Source organism: Tenrec ecaudatus, chromosome 14 (genome assembly GCF_050624435.1).
Source record: "Tenrec ecaudatus isolate mTenEca1 chromosome 14, mTenEca1.hap1, whole genome shotgun sequence".
In the NCBI taxonomy this organism is placed as follows: domain Eukaryota; kingdom Metazoa; phylum Chordata; class Mammalia; order Afrosoricida; family Tenrecidae; genus Tenrec; species Tenrec ecaudatus.
The window spans coordinates 60,920,094-60,937,208 of NC_134543.1; the positions used below are offsets into that span (position 1 = coordinate 60,920,094).

At 38.5% G+C, this 17,115-nt stretch overlaps 1 non-coding gene across 1 annotated transcript; it reads left to right on the top strand.

Moving 5' to 3' along the window:
• Positions 1–1,942: 1,942 nt before the first annotated feature.
• On the top strand, positions 1,943–2,076 carry LOC142427130 (small nucleolar RNA SNORA50). Its single transcript, XR_012779948.1, has one exon. It is a non-coding gene; the product is annotated as a small nucleolar RNA SNORA50 (small nucleolar RNA).
• The last annotated feature ends 15,039 nt before the right edge of the window (positions 2,077–17,115 follow it).

Consider the following 17,115-nt stretch of genomic DNA (forward strand, 5'->3'; position numbering starts at 1 on the left):
AAACTATCATTTGTAAAAACTGTGTATATTCTTTGATATACTCTTGTCCTCCCTCCCATGCTTATTTAGCTTGGATGTCTAGCTAAGCATCTGCTCATAGCCCACTACTATAACCATATGATATCTAAAACAGTATATGCCCCTTTTGCTTTTAATTTTTTGCAAACCTCCCAGGTATCTGCCTTCATATTTTTTAAACCAACCTCTCTCTTATTTATTGTCTTCCTATTGATACTTGTTAATAGCCTATGATTTTCCCTCCATCCTTTCCTTTAATACCCTTTGTCAACCACCAAAGTATGTTTCTTTAAGAAGACACATGTACTTTATGATGAACTCTTTTTATAAATTTCAGCATAAAATTTGGAGTTATTACCCATGCACAGCATGACCAAATAATGTATTTCTTATCAACAAATATAGTCCATTCTCCAAAGGAATTTTGGTGATTGAAAAAATTTTTTCTCTAATCATATCATAATTTCATTTTCTATTTCCCTAACTAGGAGTCTTGGTGGTGTCATGGACTATGCATTGAGCTTCTAATTGTAGGGTCAATGTTTTGAACCCACAACTGCTGCTAGAGAGAAAGAAGAGGCTGTTTTCCTGTAAAGATTTAAAGTCTAGGAGACCCAATGGTCAGTTCTATTCTGTCCTACAGAGTCACTATAAATCAGAATCAATTCTGACTCCATGGAAGTTTGATTTCCCCAGTAGTCTGTTACTGTTTTTGTGAAAAAGCAGCACAAACATGGGATATTGTTCAATAAAGGTTTATTGAATGAAACAATAAGTGGGTTCATGGTTAGATGTATAACAGAAAAATCTTAGGCATTTAAATGCTATGATTAAAATTAGAGTGTTTTGAGGGTTTCTTGTGAAATTTCTTAAACTTATCTCATTTCTATTGACAATATATGCAAATAATATGAACATTATTCAATAATTACAAGGCAAATCTTTAGAGTTACAATTGAGTGTCACAAATATTCAAAGTACATTATTCATAATGCATTGCCAATGGCATAGTGAACATTATTTGAATGGAAGACTCAAGAGAGGATGGCATAACAAATTTTTTGATGTGATTGAGGTGAAATTCCTGGCAGATAGATACCCTGTTCTTTCATCTTTTATGGTTGGCAAAGATATTGTATGCTTGCTATTCTATTGCATTAATAGCAGAATTTCATCTTTTATTGTGTGACAAAAAGTAAAAGGATAAAGGAAAAGTTGGAAGACCCCCTAAAATGTAATTTAATGTGGTCTCCTGGAATAAAGTCATATTTTGTTTTTAAGTGACCACAATACTTTTCTGAGCTCCAAAGATATAATTTAGAAGTTAGCACCCTGACTGCATTAGGTAGGCTAACTGATAGTAAAATTGTATTTGGCACATTTCCCCCTCTCCACCCCCCCCTCCCCGACCCCGAATGAAAGTCTGGACTAGATTTTGCACATAAATGAAGACATTAGATCAGCCACATGATGAGGGTTAAAAAAATCATTTTATTGGGGGCTCGTACAGCTCTTATCACAATTCACACATATATCCATTGTGCCAAGCACATTTGTACATTTGTTACCATCATCATTTTCAAAACATTTTCCTTCTATTGAACTCTTGATATCAGCTCCTCATTTTTTCCTCCCCCTATCCACCCTCCCTCATAAACCCTTGATAATTTATAAATTATTATTATTTTTTCATGTCTTACACTGACCGATGTCTCCCTTCACCCACTTTTCTGTGGCCCATCCTCCTGGAAGGGGTTTATACATCGATCATTGTGATTGGTTCCTCATTCTCCCCCCCCTTTCCCCTTCCCCTCCCGATTTTGCTACTCTCATTATTGGTCCTGAGGGGTTTATCTGTCCTAGATTCCCTGTGTTGCGAGCTTTTATCTGTACCTGTGCACATGCTCTAAAAAACTAGAGGAAAAAGCACTACCTTTGAACCTGATGTGTCTTGTTTGTAGTTTTATGGGCCAAGCAACTTTGCTAGAGCATAAGGACTTGTTATAACTGGGCTCTTCAGCTCTCAACTGACCGCTCTTTTAAAAACAAGGTACATTTAAATTACTCCCTGACATCAACCACTTCCTTTCCCTGGAGCAACATATTTTGCTTCTATTTTCAGGAAAAAAAAATTAGAGGAAAGTTGCATGTTTTGTCAGTACTATTCGGCACCCTAACTGGCTTGTCTCTTCCTTGTGGCCCTTCTGTAAGGGGATGTGCATGGTCCACAGATGGGCTTTGGGTCTCCACTCTGCACTCCCCCTCATTCGCAATGATCGGATTTTTTGTTCTGGATCTTTGATGCTTGATATCTGAGCGCATGATGAGTTTTTAAGTGTTCTTAAATAAATAATAAACAAGACAGTTCTAAAATGAATTTGCTGGTAAATGTTATTGTTTAAATTATGTCTCCCTCCTTATCTGTTTTCTCTGGATGGATTATCATTTGGGAATAAGACTTTTTGTTATGTTCATGAGGCCATGTCAGTGTGGGTTGTTTTTAAAGTAGCCAATTTTGATGTACAAAGGGAGCAGATTAGACAGAGAAGCAACTAGCACAAATGGGAGAAAGGTAGATGCCACATGGAGGCAGATAGATGCCAAGGGAAGCGGAGAAGACCTCTAGAGAAATGGAAAAGGGTTTCTTCCCAGACTGGCCAGGGAGTCTTTCTCTAGAGCCAGGAGGTCGGATTTGGACTCCTGGCTTTCTAAAGTGTGAGAACATGAAATGTCCTAATCCTTAGGACTATCTTAGTGTGCTCTTTTTGTTACAGAGGCACTAGATAACTAAGACCATAATGCTATTCCCGAGTAGGACACTAGTTGCTTACTTAAGAGAGATAAGCATAAAAATGGTTTAAACAAGATAAGAATTTTTCTTTTTTCATTTGAAAGTCTGAGCTGTAAAGTGGTACAAGATGTCAACGTATGCCTACTAGACAGCTTAGGGATCTAGACTCTTTTTTTTAAAAAAATTTTTTTATTGCGGCCTCTTACAGCTCTTATAACATTTCATACATCTATTGTATCAAGCATATTTGTACATATGTTGCTATAATCATTTTCTAAACATTTAAATTCTATTTGAGCCTTGGTATCAGCTCCTCTTTCTATGATTAAAAAAATCATTTTATTAGGGGCTCATACAACTCTTATCACAATACATACATACATCAATTGTGTAAAGCACATTTGTAATTCATTGCCCTCATCTTCTCAAAACATTTGCTCTCCACTTAAACCTCTGGCATCAGCTCCTCGTTTTCCCCCTTCCCTCCCTGCTCTTCCCTCCCTCATGAACCCTTGATAATTTATAAATTATTATTTTTTCATGGGATCTGGACTCTTTCTAACTCACTGCCCCATTGTCTAGAGTTAATCTTGTTTACAAGCTTATCTAAGTGGTTGCTGTTAACACATCTTAGTTCCAGTCCCCACGATGGGAGAAATAAGTGGAAGGCAAGTATCTTATGTGGCTCTTTCTTAAGTGTATGAGCCAGACATTCTACATTCACTTTAGGTCATCCCACTGTTTGTAAGGGATGCTAAGAAATACAGAATCTAACCCCTATTTAGTTGCAAGGGAAGCTGGGACCAGGGTTTCTAGCAGCAAAGTAATGTGCTTACCTAAAGCTTGAAGACTGGTAGTGCTAAAAACAAACAAGGAAACAACAACAACAAAAACGGAAGTTGATATTGATGTCCTGATCATAAATGAGCCTTGTATAAATATTTTCTGTAGACAACTAGATCCCTGTTTTGTACTTCTTTGAGTCAACCAATCAAGATAAAGAGATGAAGAGGTGAAAAAGCATGCCAAAGATCCTGGAATTTTCCTCTGGTGGTAATCCACTAGATAAAGTAGCTATAAGGATTATGCCCAGGACTAAACATGTTTATAGTCATTATTAGCAACAATGCACAGAATGAGGGGGAAAGGGAAAACAAGAAGCAGCAGCAATGTTGGAATTGTCTTGATCTTGACTTATACAAAGGAAAAATCCCTTTGTTTAAATGTGCATATGGCAATGGCAATTCTAACACAAATTCCTAAGAAACTACTCATAATGCCTAATAACCAAGAAATCAAACTTCACTGGAAGAGAAATGGCCCGAGATGTTTTGCATTGCTCATTGTCCCTCATAGTCACGTCCTAATGAAATTTTATGCCTGTCCTGGCTTCATTACAATTGCTCCTTTAGAAAGAATAAACAGCTCCTGGGAAAATACAATTCTTTTAAGTTCTCCACAGACTTCTGTTGATCTAGCCACCACTGACTTCAGATCAAGCAGATTCCCTTGCTTGTTTGTCTGAATTCTCTATCACACAGTGAGTAAAACATATCTTCTGACATTTCACAGAGATCATTAGAAACACCTTTAGGCAGTGACTGACAACAGAATAATTTGCATTAGGAGCTCTATTTTTCACTGAGCTTAATTAACAGTATGGTATTAGGGGAATTAGCCGCACAACTCGTCTTGATGCTGGTTGTGAGTTGTGACCCCTACAGGGATGAAACTGAATAAAGATGAGCAAGTCATTTCCAAATAAAAACCTGTCTGTGCGAAGTAATGTGTGCTGAGCCAGTTCCAGAAAATACTTTAAAAAATTGCTTGCGAAGCTCCCTTGTTTGCATGTGTTACATATTGGTGAGCATTGCCCTAATTATGAGTTTATAACCAACCTGAAAGTGAGAGAAGCTTAGTACCCAGAGCTGAATACAGAAACATTTTCTCCTCGACTCCAACTGCTTTTTAAAGCATGTTCCTCTGAGCCCTTTGGAGGTACTGCATTCAGCCTGGGTACGTGTCTCTTTTTGCCCTCACCTGTTCTGGTCTATCCCGATTAGCTCATTATTATTAAAAGTGTCTACTTTCATTCTCATTATGTGTGCCCAATTGTGAATGATAAATTATGTGGTACCCCCAAACTGTAGTGAAACCTGAAGTTAAGGCCATTTCTCCCTTAAAAAAAGGTACATAATTTGAAGACGAACTTAGTAAGGATTGAATGCAGTAATAGTAGGCTTAGTACTTGATGAGCCATGTGAAGCTTGAACACTAAATTAGTACCTCTTCCTCTCTCAAATCTTGCAGGACAAGATTCAAGACCATCATTATGAATTTGACTTTAAAAATGTATAAGTTAGGAAGGCACGCATTAGAATCAGGCTGATTTAACTATATTGCTCTGCTACCACAGTTCAAAGGGGTTTTGTTATTCCTGAACTCTTAACACTTTGAAAAGGTTAATTTTGATGGAAAGAAGCCTCTGTCTGCAATTCTACTCAATTCACTATTGAAAAAAGTAGTGTTTGGAATTTTAGTACCTGGGCACAAAGCCTCATATTAGGCTCTTAAAGTTGGTGCTCAGTAAGTATTTATTTAATTGAAGTTCTTCCTTCTTCCAAGAGATGCTCATCATTCACAGAGTATGGCTTTTAAGCTATAAGGTATATTTTGGGGAGCACTCTGAAGGGTCTGAGATTTTACCTGACTTGCAAGCCAGTAAGTTATCCTGATTCCATTTCATGGATGCTGGCAGTAAACGTGAGACTCCAGCATTAGAGATTCATGGTACAATAAGAAGCTGAGCTTCATATTCATGTTAGTTCCCCTTGCTCCCCTCACCCCAAGACCAAGGACATAATGGATATAATCCAGGTGTTGAGCATGCTATGAATTTTGATCATAAACAAAGACTGAGTTTAGGGAAATCCAATCTTCCATAATGTGCTACCAAAAAAGACTTCTCCAGCAAATAAGTATTCTACTCGAAGGGGAGACACTGCTCCCATTTTCCAAGGCTCTTTGATATCCAATGTCCTTGAAAAGCGAGCCTGGACTAAAAATTGCCACAGCCTCTGTTTGCAAGACACGGAGAAGCAGGTGCGCTCTCTGGAGAGTTATCTCCCAGTGTGCCAATGGAATGCAAGTTCTGTTTCTAGTACATAGTTTATGTATCACATTAGCTGTTTAAGTGATTAACCTCCATTTCCTAACATGCTCCTGTCATACATTAAGGAGAAACTATTCTTATCTCTTGACTGTGTTCTTATTTTATTTTACAAAATAAAAGAAGTCCATGTGTGAGCTTGTTAGAGATTATATTTGCTCTCATTTCCTCTGGTTATATTATGTACCTACTGTTAAAAGTATTGTACAGATCACTTAGAAAACATGGGCATTCTCTTTGAGTAATTTATGGACCCAAGAGGTAAAATAATAACTTCTTCAAGCATTTATTTAGCTAGGGGGTAGTTTGCCTTGTATGATGGAGAAAGAATGTTAGAGATGATTGTTATATTTTAAGCCTCCAAAAGGCCTCCAGCAAAGCCATCACTCAGTGAATATTTTGATTCGATGTCTGGGGTTGCCAGCTGTCTTTACATCCTTCATTTCCTTGCACATTTTCTGCTTTCGTATGTTTCTGCCTCTCTTCATTTCCTCAAAACTTATAAACTCCTGTTGATTCTGAATTAAGATAATCAAAACCCCCAGATGTTGAAATTTATTTTGGGTGTGTTGGAGAGTAAAGTTTATGTTTCACTTTTACCAGAAAAATTAAATAGAAGTAGACAATATGATCATTGTCCTGACAGGGCTTGGTGCAAAAGGCTAGCTTTCACAGCAATTTAAGTCAGCACAGGCTCAATGTCATTTTTTAATCCTAATGATAGCAAATACAATAATAATAACCATGGGCACCATTAAAAAGTTTTATTAACACTTCATCCACATATCAGACAACTTGATAATTCAATCATATCGAGGAGAGTTGTACAATTATCACCACATTCAATTCTAGAATAGCTTCTTCTTCTTTGTACTCATTGTTATTCATGTAATTATTTTTTTTCCTAAGTGTGGCAAAAATATACACAACAAAACAATCTCCAATTCCGCAATTCTACAGGTATAATTCAGTGCCATTTATTATATTCTTCATGTTTTACAACTATATTGAAATCCTTTTCCAAATTATTTCACCACCAATAGCATAAACTCAATGCCCCTTAAGCACCAACCCTTTCTCCTTCACCCATGGTAGCCATTGGTCAAGTTTGGTTTCCTTTCTTTCTTTTTAAAGTGGTTTTCTTGATATACGAGTCACATATAATACACTTCTACGGTCAGATAGCTTTTTAAAAATGAGTTACAAAAAAGAGTTACAGTTGTGTTTACATCACAATCAGTCTAGTGCTCTGATTGCCGTCCTGCATTCATTGTTTGCTCCCCAAATCCACTCACCCCATCCCCATTCCTGCTAAACAATTCCATCAGTTATTATCTCTGTGCAGCCACTCCTCTGCTACACACATTGGGAAACCTGACAGGAACAACAAGAAACAAAAATACAACAAAATGGCCAGAAGATAATAATATAAAGATAAAAAATACAAGTAAAGAGTAAGAAAGAAAGATCACCGTCAATATTTAAAATGCCAGAGAAGAACTTTCTGTCATGGAACAAGTGAGGCATACTTGAGCCTGAAGCCAGTTCTGGTTGGGTCACCAGGGAGGTTCTCTGACCAAGTGTCCTATTATACCATGGTTTGAGCTACCATCATCAAGTTTACAATGATCTCTGATCGGATCGTAAAGCTGCTTGAGTCCCTTGCCTATGGCTAGAGGGGCTCAACCAGAGGCTTAATCTGACAATCTGAGTAGATGGTCCATAGATAGATTTGGGCCTCCCACTGTCCTCCACAGCCTTCTGCAAATCAGGTGTTCACAATTTAAGCTCCGACACTTTTCCTTTCATCATATTTAGATTTTATTATTGTCGTCTTTGGATCACACAGGCTTAATCACTATTATTCTTTGAAGGCAAACTATTACCTGCAAGTCATGTGCCAGTTGTTTCCATATATCATTTTTAATTGTCAGAATAGTCCTTCCAGAGCGGACTTTATCTCTAACACGCAAAGGACAAGCGAAAGTTCGGAGATGACGGTAATTTGCCATAGGTAACAACTCAAAGCCTGTGTGTTCCAGTAATTCTTTTGAATTATCAAAGGTAGAGGTCATCATGTTCAGGGTGGCTTTTGAAAATTGGTGAATCTAGGTATATCATGCCTTACTATTTTTGTTCCAAAATAGTCAATTAATTTCTCATTGAAGTAAACAAAGACATACATTATCTCAAGTGAGGAGTCTTAGTGGCACAGTGGTTAAAGCACTCAGCTGCTAACCGAAAGGCTGGTGTGTTGGACGCATGTGGAGAAAGATGTGGCAATCTGTGCTTGTAAAGGTTTACAGCCTTTGAACCCATTGGGGAAAGTTCTTCTGTTCTATCTGATTCCTATGAATTAGAAAGAACTATGACAATGAATTTTAAAGACCTAAATATGTACATGTGTGTGTACGCATATGTCATGCATGTATGTTTCTCTATGGCTCTGAAAGGGCTTAAAAAGAGTTCATGGAAAAAATTCATTGTTTTTTTAATTCCATACTTTCCACAAACTTTTTTTTGAGCCCCTCAAATTACAGTGGTATTTAAAGACATGGATTTTCTTTTCTTCTCAGAAGTTTTCCCTGAAGTATTTGGTTCATGATTTCCTTATCCCTTATTTACTGAAAGGGAAACTAGGGTGGTGTAGTGGTTATGAGTTGGGCTGCTAACCACAGGGTTATGCTTTGAAAACACCCGCTCCTCCAGGGGGAAATCGAGGCATTCTATTCCCATAAAGAGTTATAGTATTGGTCACCCCCTGGGGAAGTTCTACCCTGTCCTGCAGGGTCTCCGAGTCAGATTTACTCCTTAGTTATAGTACTTAATACATATCCTATAATCAGTTTTTTTAGAGGCTTGAAACACCCACTGATGAAGATCAAAGACGATAGTCTTAATTATGGATTACGCTTCAACATAAAACAAAAATCTTTACATCTGGCTCAATAAGATGGAAAGATGGAAGCTGTCAGGGGTATAATTTAACTTGAGTCCCTAATTAACACCCATGGAAACAACAGTCAGGACATCAAGTGATGCATTGCGTTGGACAGATATATCACAAATGATCTCTTCTAAAGTGTTAAATAGGAAAGATGTCATTTCGAAGATGAAGGCGCACTCGAAACAACCCAGGCTGTTTTCTATGGCCTCAGATTCATGGAAAAATTATACCATGAATAAGTAAGGCCAAAGGAAAATTATGCCTCTGCATCCTGGTGTTAGAGAAGAATATTAAACACACCCTGGTCTGCCAGAAGCATGAACAGGTAGATCTGTCTTAGAAGTACACCTAGCTGCTCCTTCACATGGAGGATGGCCAGACTTCATCTCATGCATTTTGAGCATGTTGTCAGAAGAGAAAGATCCTTGGAGAAGGACATCATGCTTGATAAAGAAGAGGGTCAATGTACAAGAGGAAGGCACTCAAGGAGATGGACGGAAATAGTGACTACAACAATGGAGTTAAATACAGCAATAATCGTGGCGGTGGTGCAAGACTGGGCAGTGTTTCGTTCTGCTGAATATGGGGTTGCTGTAAGTTGGATTGGATAGCTTCTAATAACAGTAATAACAACTCTGCCTCTGTGAGACCCAGGGGGACAAAGGCTATCTTATGTTTATCTTTGCATATATGGAGCCTAGCCTAATGCTTGTGACTTAATTAGTGGATAGTATATGTACATATTTGTGGGGGTGAGCATAATTTGTTTTTGGATGAATGAAAGAAAAATAATTTTTATTCTGGTTGTATACATTATAGGCATCTCTGGGGGATTTTCATGTTCTCAAATATTTTATTACAAGGGCTGTTATAATTCACCAATACTACTTTAATAGCACTGAAAAGTCACTGTAAAAAAGCCACTGTAATACTTAAAATAACTAGTGTATCATCTAAAAATTACTGACTAACCTAGACTATGAGCCCTACTACTTCTTGGCAACCGATTTTTTTTTTTTTGCCAGTCATGGCATTACACTAAACCATAAGCCTGGGAGGAAATTTGAGTGCTTCTGTAATCTGCTGCCTTTTCATCAGGCAGCTTGAAACATAAACCAGAGTAGACTCTATTCTTTTCTCAAACACTGCATGAAAAGATAATTCTACAGCGTCCTGGGGCATACCTTCTGTGATTTGGTGTCACTGAGAAAATGTTTGGGAATACATCATCTGGACCTTCCAATTCAGAGTGTAAGCATTATATGTTAGGCCAAATGTTCTGTTGATGTGCAGAGACTCTTTACTGAGTTTGTATTAATCAAGGAAGCTTAGCCATCCTCCTTCAACAAACAATCCCCAACCTCAGGGGCTCAAAACCCCAAAGGCTTATTTCCCACTCACAGCATATGCCCACGGCGAGGCAGTGAGTTCGTTTCCTAGTGCTGCCATGACCCAAGTAATACAGACGAGTGACTCAAGGCAGGTGAATGTATTGTTCATGGTTTGGGAGGCTTCACGTGTAAAAGCAAGGTGTTAGCAGGACCGTCTTCTCTGTGGAGCCTCGAGCCAAGGATCTGTTTCATACATTTCTCCAAGACTCTGGTGGTTGTGGGCAATCTTTAGAATTCCTTAGCTGTAGCAATGGCACTCCGCTGTCTCCTTCATCCCACAGTGTTTTCCCTGGGTTTCTTTCTGTGTCTTCATATGACTTTCCCCCTTGTATTTGTGTCTCTGTGTCCAAATTCCCCTCCTCTTACAGAAACACCAAAAACAAACAAAAAATCCTCAAGCCCCAAATCCCAAATCAAACTCAGTGCCGTTGATTTTATGCTGACTCATAGTGAGCCTATAAGACAGGGCAGACCTGCCCCTGAGTTTTCGAGACAGTAACTCTTCGTGTGAGTAGAAAGCATGAACTTTCTCCTGAGGAGCAGCTTGTGGTTTTGAACTGCTGGCCTTGAGGTTAACAGTCCAATGCTAGCCAACACACCAACCCAGATCATATAAGAATACCAGTCATATTCAATTTATGGTCCTTGCCTAACTTAGTATGACCACATCTTAGTTGATTACATCTGTAAAGATCCAATCCTGTGATGTACCTACAGTTAGAAAAAACTGGAGTATTTGGTAATAGCTATCATGATGACCAGTTTCTTATAACATTTTTTCTATTATGCTAGCATGAACTGAATTTAGAACAATACTTGTTTTTTTGCTGCCCAAACACAATGAGTAATTTAAAAAACAAAGATTGATATACCATATTTTATTTTTTGGCCCACGCTTGCATATCCTAAGGCATAAGAGAGTAATATAGTTATACTTTTTCTCTTTTATCAACATAAGTGACTTCAAACTACTCCACTTCAGTTGTTCACTATGACGACCCTCAAATAGAACTACTGTTATTCAGGACTATGCCACTATTTCAAACAAAGACCTTCTTACTGACAAAATTTTTTTGTTATTCATTCATTAAGTATATACATGGGGGCTCCAAAGACTTTGTGAAAAATGGGCTAAGAGCAAGTGGACATTTTCCATGAATTATATGGCATTTGTTCCTATTGAGTGCCAAACTCTATGGGATACAGTGGGCAAATAAAATAGACTGCCCTCATGTAAATGCTTTTGGCTCTAGAGTTTTCACAATGGACCTATGTATAGATTACCTCTTATTTGTTCTGTTGGGATTCATTGGACTTACTGGCTTTGTCGATTCATGTCTGTATTTATGCTTTCTTCCTCCTTTCAAATCTTGTTTGTGATTTGGGTGAATGATTGCAGAGTGATTTTGTTTTCCATTCAACATTTCATATTGCTTTTGTTGCATGACATTGATGACCACAGTTCCCACTATGTAATAGCACATGTATCATGTTGACCATTAAAACTCACTCTTCTTTTCTAGACCTCTCTGACTTCTGAGATTTATACCTGGGAGAAATGCTGCCCTTTTCATATGACTGATTGTTCTAAGGATCTATTGACTCCCGGTGGTGGTGTTCATTTTACAGGCCTGTCTATTGTTTGGTGGAAAGTTGAGCCATGAATGGGTTCTAGGCTTGAAAGTGATTAAGGGCTGTAGTCTCAAGCATTTGGGCAGTCTCTATTAGATCAGGAAACTTGGTCTTTTCTTTTTGTTTATGATTCTGTTTAGTTCCATAGTCCCTCTCTTACTCTATTGAGAACCTCCTAGTCTAATCCTTCATCAGAGTAGTCACAGTGTATCTGGGTACCACCGAGTTCATCTTACCTACTCTCAACATGTAATCAGGATGATCAGCCATTGGAGAAGACTGTTATGTTTGTTAAAGTAAAAGGTTAGCAAAAGAGAATACACCTTCAAAGAGATGTATTGACTAGGTAGTTGTGACCATGGGCTCAGACATAACGACTGTGAGGATGGTGTAGAATGGGCAGTATTTTCTCTTGTTGTACATGGGATCTATGTGAGTCAGAATAAATTCGATTGCAATTGACAACAAATCAATTATTTAATTCCATTATCTGAAATATTTGAAAGTTGACTGAGTCTCAGTCTTGGTGTTGATTTCTTCGTCCTGATCTTGTTCCCTCTGTACTCAGGGATAGTTGAATGTCATTTGCTTATTTCCTTTAAAATAATCAGAAATTCTTTGCTATTTGAAGGAACAACACATCCAGGACCAATTTATTGCTTTCATTTTTTTCTTCTTTCTTTATTTTACTTTTCTAAGTCATTTTTATTGGGGCTCATACAACTCTTATCACAATCCATACATACATCAATTGTGTAAAGCACACTTATACATTCATTGCCCTCATCATTCTCAAAATTTGCTTTTCGCTTGGGTTCCTGGAATCAGCTCCTCATTTCCCTTTTTCTCTTCCCTCTCCCTCCTCACTCCCCACTTCCACATGAACCGTTAATAATTTATAAATTATTATTTTATCTTATGTTTCACTGCTTGGCGTCTCCCTTCACCCACTTTTATGTTGCCCATCCCCCAGGGAGGAGGTTATATGTAGACCCTTGTGATTGGTTCCCCTTTTTTTACCCTCCCTTCCCTCCCAGTATCGGCACTCTCACCGCTAGTCCTGAGGGGTTCATCTGTCCCGGATTCCCTGTGTTTCCAGTTCCCATCTGTACCGCTGTGCATCCTCTGGTCTAACCAGGTTTGCAAGGTAGAATTGGGATCATGATAGTTGTGGGGAGGAGACATGATAGTTGTGGGGAGGAAGCATTTAAGAACTAGAGGAAAGTTGTGAGTTTCATTATTGCTACACTGAACCCTGAGTGACTCATCTCTTCTCTACTACCCCTCTGCAAGAAATGTCCAGTTGTCTAAAGATGGGCATTGGGTCCCCATCATGTGCTCCCCTCATTCACAATAATATAATTTCCCCCTCACCCCCACCTTTGTTGCTTGAAACCTGGTCCCCTAGGCCCTTCATGATCACACATGTTGGTGTGCTGGTTCCATGTGCTGGTTCCATGGCTTTGTTGCTTCTGGCCGCTTGTTTACTTTCAAGCCTTTTAGTCCCCAGATGCTATATCTCTCGATAGCTGGGCACCATCAGCCTTCTTCACCACATTACTTATGCACACATTCACCTTCAGCGTTTCTGTGGGGAAGGTGATCACACAATGATGGTTTTTGTTCTTTGGTGCAGGACCATTTTCAATGAAGCTTTTGAAAGAGTTTTCTTCCTTTCTCCCCTTTTAAATTAGCAACAGTGTTGCAAAAGGGTATTTTAAGTAAGTTGTAATGTAGCAATTTCTCATCTCATACAGAATGCTGACAAACACATTTTTATTTATAAATAATGTTATCAAAATAAATTTAATCTTTGAAATTTACCCAAAATTATATTTTATATCTACCAAAGTGTCAAGAAAGCACAATTCCTTACACACAAATATTTCATATCTTTGTGCAAAAGATGAATACTACATATGTTCGGTTAAAGGACAAGGTTATCTAGGCATGCAAGAGTAATATAAAATCTCCACATTATAAGAATTAAATGAATACAGCTAAAGCAGTTCCTTTTTCATTGAAAAAGCTTGTTTGAGTACAGACATGCGTGCACCCAGGCAGGGATTTGAACTAATGCTGTAGACCAGTGTTGCCTCTTCCTCAGCATTGCAGTGCTCATGTCTAGTGTTTTGTGCATATGTATATGTATATGTCTTACTGCACAACATTCTCTCCAGTAAAGACATAATAGTATGGAGCAATAATAAAAGCTAAACAAGCAAATTCTCTCCCTATGAAGTATGATAATTTCCCCTGCATGTGAAATATTCAAAAAGAGCACAAGAAAAGGAAGAGATAGGAAAATTACTTATTTTTTTTTGTAAATTCCCTGTATATACATTGAAATAGAAAGCGTGCCCTGAAATGATGGAGGTCAAATTTTTGTGTTTGAGATTTCATCCCTAGCTTTTCCAGTGCTCTCCTAGGGGAGAACAAGATAGACCCTCAGCTTTGATACAGCCATTATTCTCCAAACATTTTTTTCCTTAAGTGCTCTCTCCATGTGGACTCCTCTGAGCTCATCCTTTGTGTGAAAAATGTAATCCCTATATTTTTCTTGATATTCTTGAATCGCATTGCTTCCAATATTTGTGTTCTGAGAATGAGAGAGGAGAGCCCTGCTCCGTGTGCTTCCTCTCCTTTGGAGAAAGCCAAGCTATCATGACAGTAGCGTTGTAGCGTATTCTCCTTGGTTGCTAATGTCTTCCAAATCCATTGTGCATACTCACCAAGGAAGCTCAATTATAGCCATCCACTTTAAAACTCACTGCTATTGAGTTGATTCTGATTCATAGTGACCCTATAGGACTAAGTCGAACTGTAGGTTCCCAGACTGGAAATCTTGAGGAGAGGAAAAAGCCTTCTCCCACCAGCTGCTGTTAGTTTCAAACTGCTGATCGTGCAATGCACTATGCCCCCGTTTCTCCTTTAGGAATTTGCTCTCCCTATTAGCTGGACTAGAGAAGAAGAGTGGATCTCAAATGGAAGAAGGGTGCTATAGTGCCTTCTCTTTGGGAGAGCTTAGAATTCCCTACCAATTGGTTCCACTGACTTGGTTACAGAGGTAAAAGATTGGTAAAGGCAGAATGCTTGTTAGAGTAAAGGCATTATGATTTGTCTTGTTCTCTGCTAGTTTTCCATGTCCTGGATTTGGGGGAAGTGGTTCAAAATCCTTGGTGCCAGGTTGTTGGTTTACTTCTGTTTTCAAGGTGCAACCCTGGTCAGGTAAATGCAGTAGTCTAAATGGCAACAGGAGTGTAGAAACTTTTTGGATGGCCAGCACCTCAGAAGGTCCTGTGGTATTCACACATCCAGTTGATGCTGACCCTATAGCATTGGGTAGAACTGCCCTGGTGGATTTCTGAGATCGTAACTCTTTACCAGTTTAGAAAGCCCTGTCTTTCTCCCATGGAGTGGCTGGTGGTGTTGAACTGCTGACTTTGTGGATCACAGCCCAATGTGTAACCATTACAGCAGCAGAGCTCCTGTTTGGCACTAGGTGAGTTTTTTATGCTGCATAATTTTACTAATAGGATATGAGTTGGCACTGACTCGATGACAGTGAGTTGGCTTTAGTTCTACTTGAACTACACTTGCTCTTCAATGACAACTTTTCTACTCTTCTTCCTATTCCTTCCACCCTTTGCTTTCTGTATACAGATTCTCCTAACAGACAGAGTCTCCCTGTCATAGTGACTCATGCAATTCAAAGCTGGGAGGAGTCATGCCAATCAGAGTGGTACCTGTTGAGCACAGCCTGGGATCCCTCAGAGAAAGTCAAGTCCATAGAATCAGTGAAGCAGAACGAGCTGACCAGGAATCGTTTCCTCTGAAAGAATGCATCTCTCTGAATTTTCTGAACAACTTCTTAAAACATGCTCCCCATGTTTTTACCCCTGTGAAGGATGCAGATGCTCAAGTGGATGATGGTCTTGAGAAGTAAACCGAAAAAAAGTCGTGTTGAATTATTTAGGATCTTTTCAATGGTGAGGTATCCAGCCGTTTGATCATGATGTCAGAATGTACTCTTTATCTTCTTGGGTTTTGTCTTCTTCTTACTTTCAAGAGTATGGCTGCTGAATTTTGTATGATGAATTTTCCAGGTGAATCACCCATGTGGTAAAATTTGAGAAACCAGTGTCCTTGAAACCACCCTTTCAGTCTCCTCAGTTGAACCCTTGAATGGTTTGGTTCCGGATACTTTCCCAAATGAGAAGAGAAGAACTAGTATTATATGTAGTTTACATTTTAAGGAGGTATATCTGTTTACCTTGTTCATCTTTTTTGGTTCAAATTTCTATGGTGTTGCTAACACAGACAATATCTAGGTATTTTCCAGGTGAGTGAAAACTTGCCATCAGAAAGCCATGTGTAGTAAGTCAAGGAGGATCCTGTTTGGGAAAATGAAGTCATCAAACAAAATGATAAGCTGATAAAGTTATTTTGAAATCATCTAAAAGATCTAATCAAGCCAATTTAGTTGTTACAAATGTAAGGTTTGAGGCTTTCTACTCTATTCAGAAAGTATAAATCTAGGCTGCAAGCTTGCAAGCCTGATCCCCACTGCAGCATTCAAATAAAACTACCTAAATCAAATTTCAGAAGTCTTCATGACACAGTAGTTAAGCCTTTAGCTGCTAACTGATAGGTTGACGGTTCAAAGCGATTATTCACTCTGTGGGAGAAGATGTAGCAGTCTGGTCCCATCAAGATTTATAGTTTTGGAAACCATAGGAGCAATTCCACTCTGTCCTGTAGGGCTTCGATGAGTCTGAGTTGACTTCACAGCAACCAGTTGGGATTTGGACTTTTGTCTCAAATCTGTTTGTGGCCACAGCTGACCTTTCTGCAGCCTAAATTTGTATGAGTCTATAGAGCAGAAGGTTTGACATCTTAAAACATCTTCAGGACTTATTCTATCAAACTTTGTTTCTCAGTTTTCCCTTCCATCTTACTAACTCTTTTCTCTTTGCGCACATGAAAGACCCTTTCTTAACATTTTGCCACTCAAACGATTACACCATACTCTTCTCTTTGGTAAATGTTTGAATAATCATAATATTTAGAATGTCCACTTCCTAATTCTTAGAATAGATGACTGTTTTACCTTATATGGCAAAATGAACTCACAAAACAAGTATAAATCATTTATTCATCTTTACTA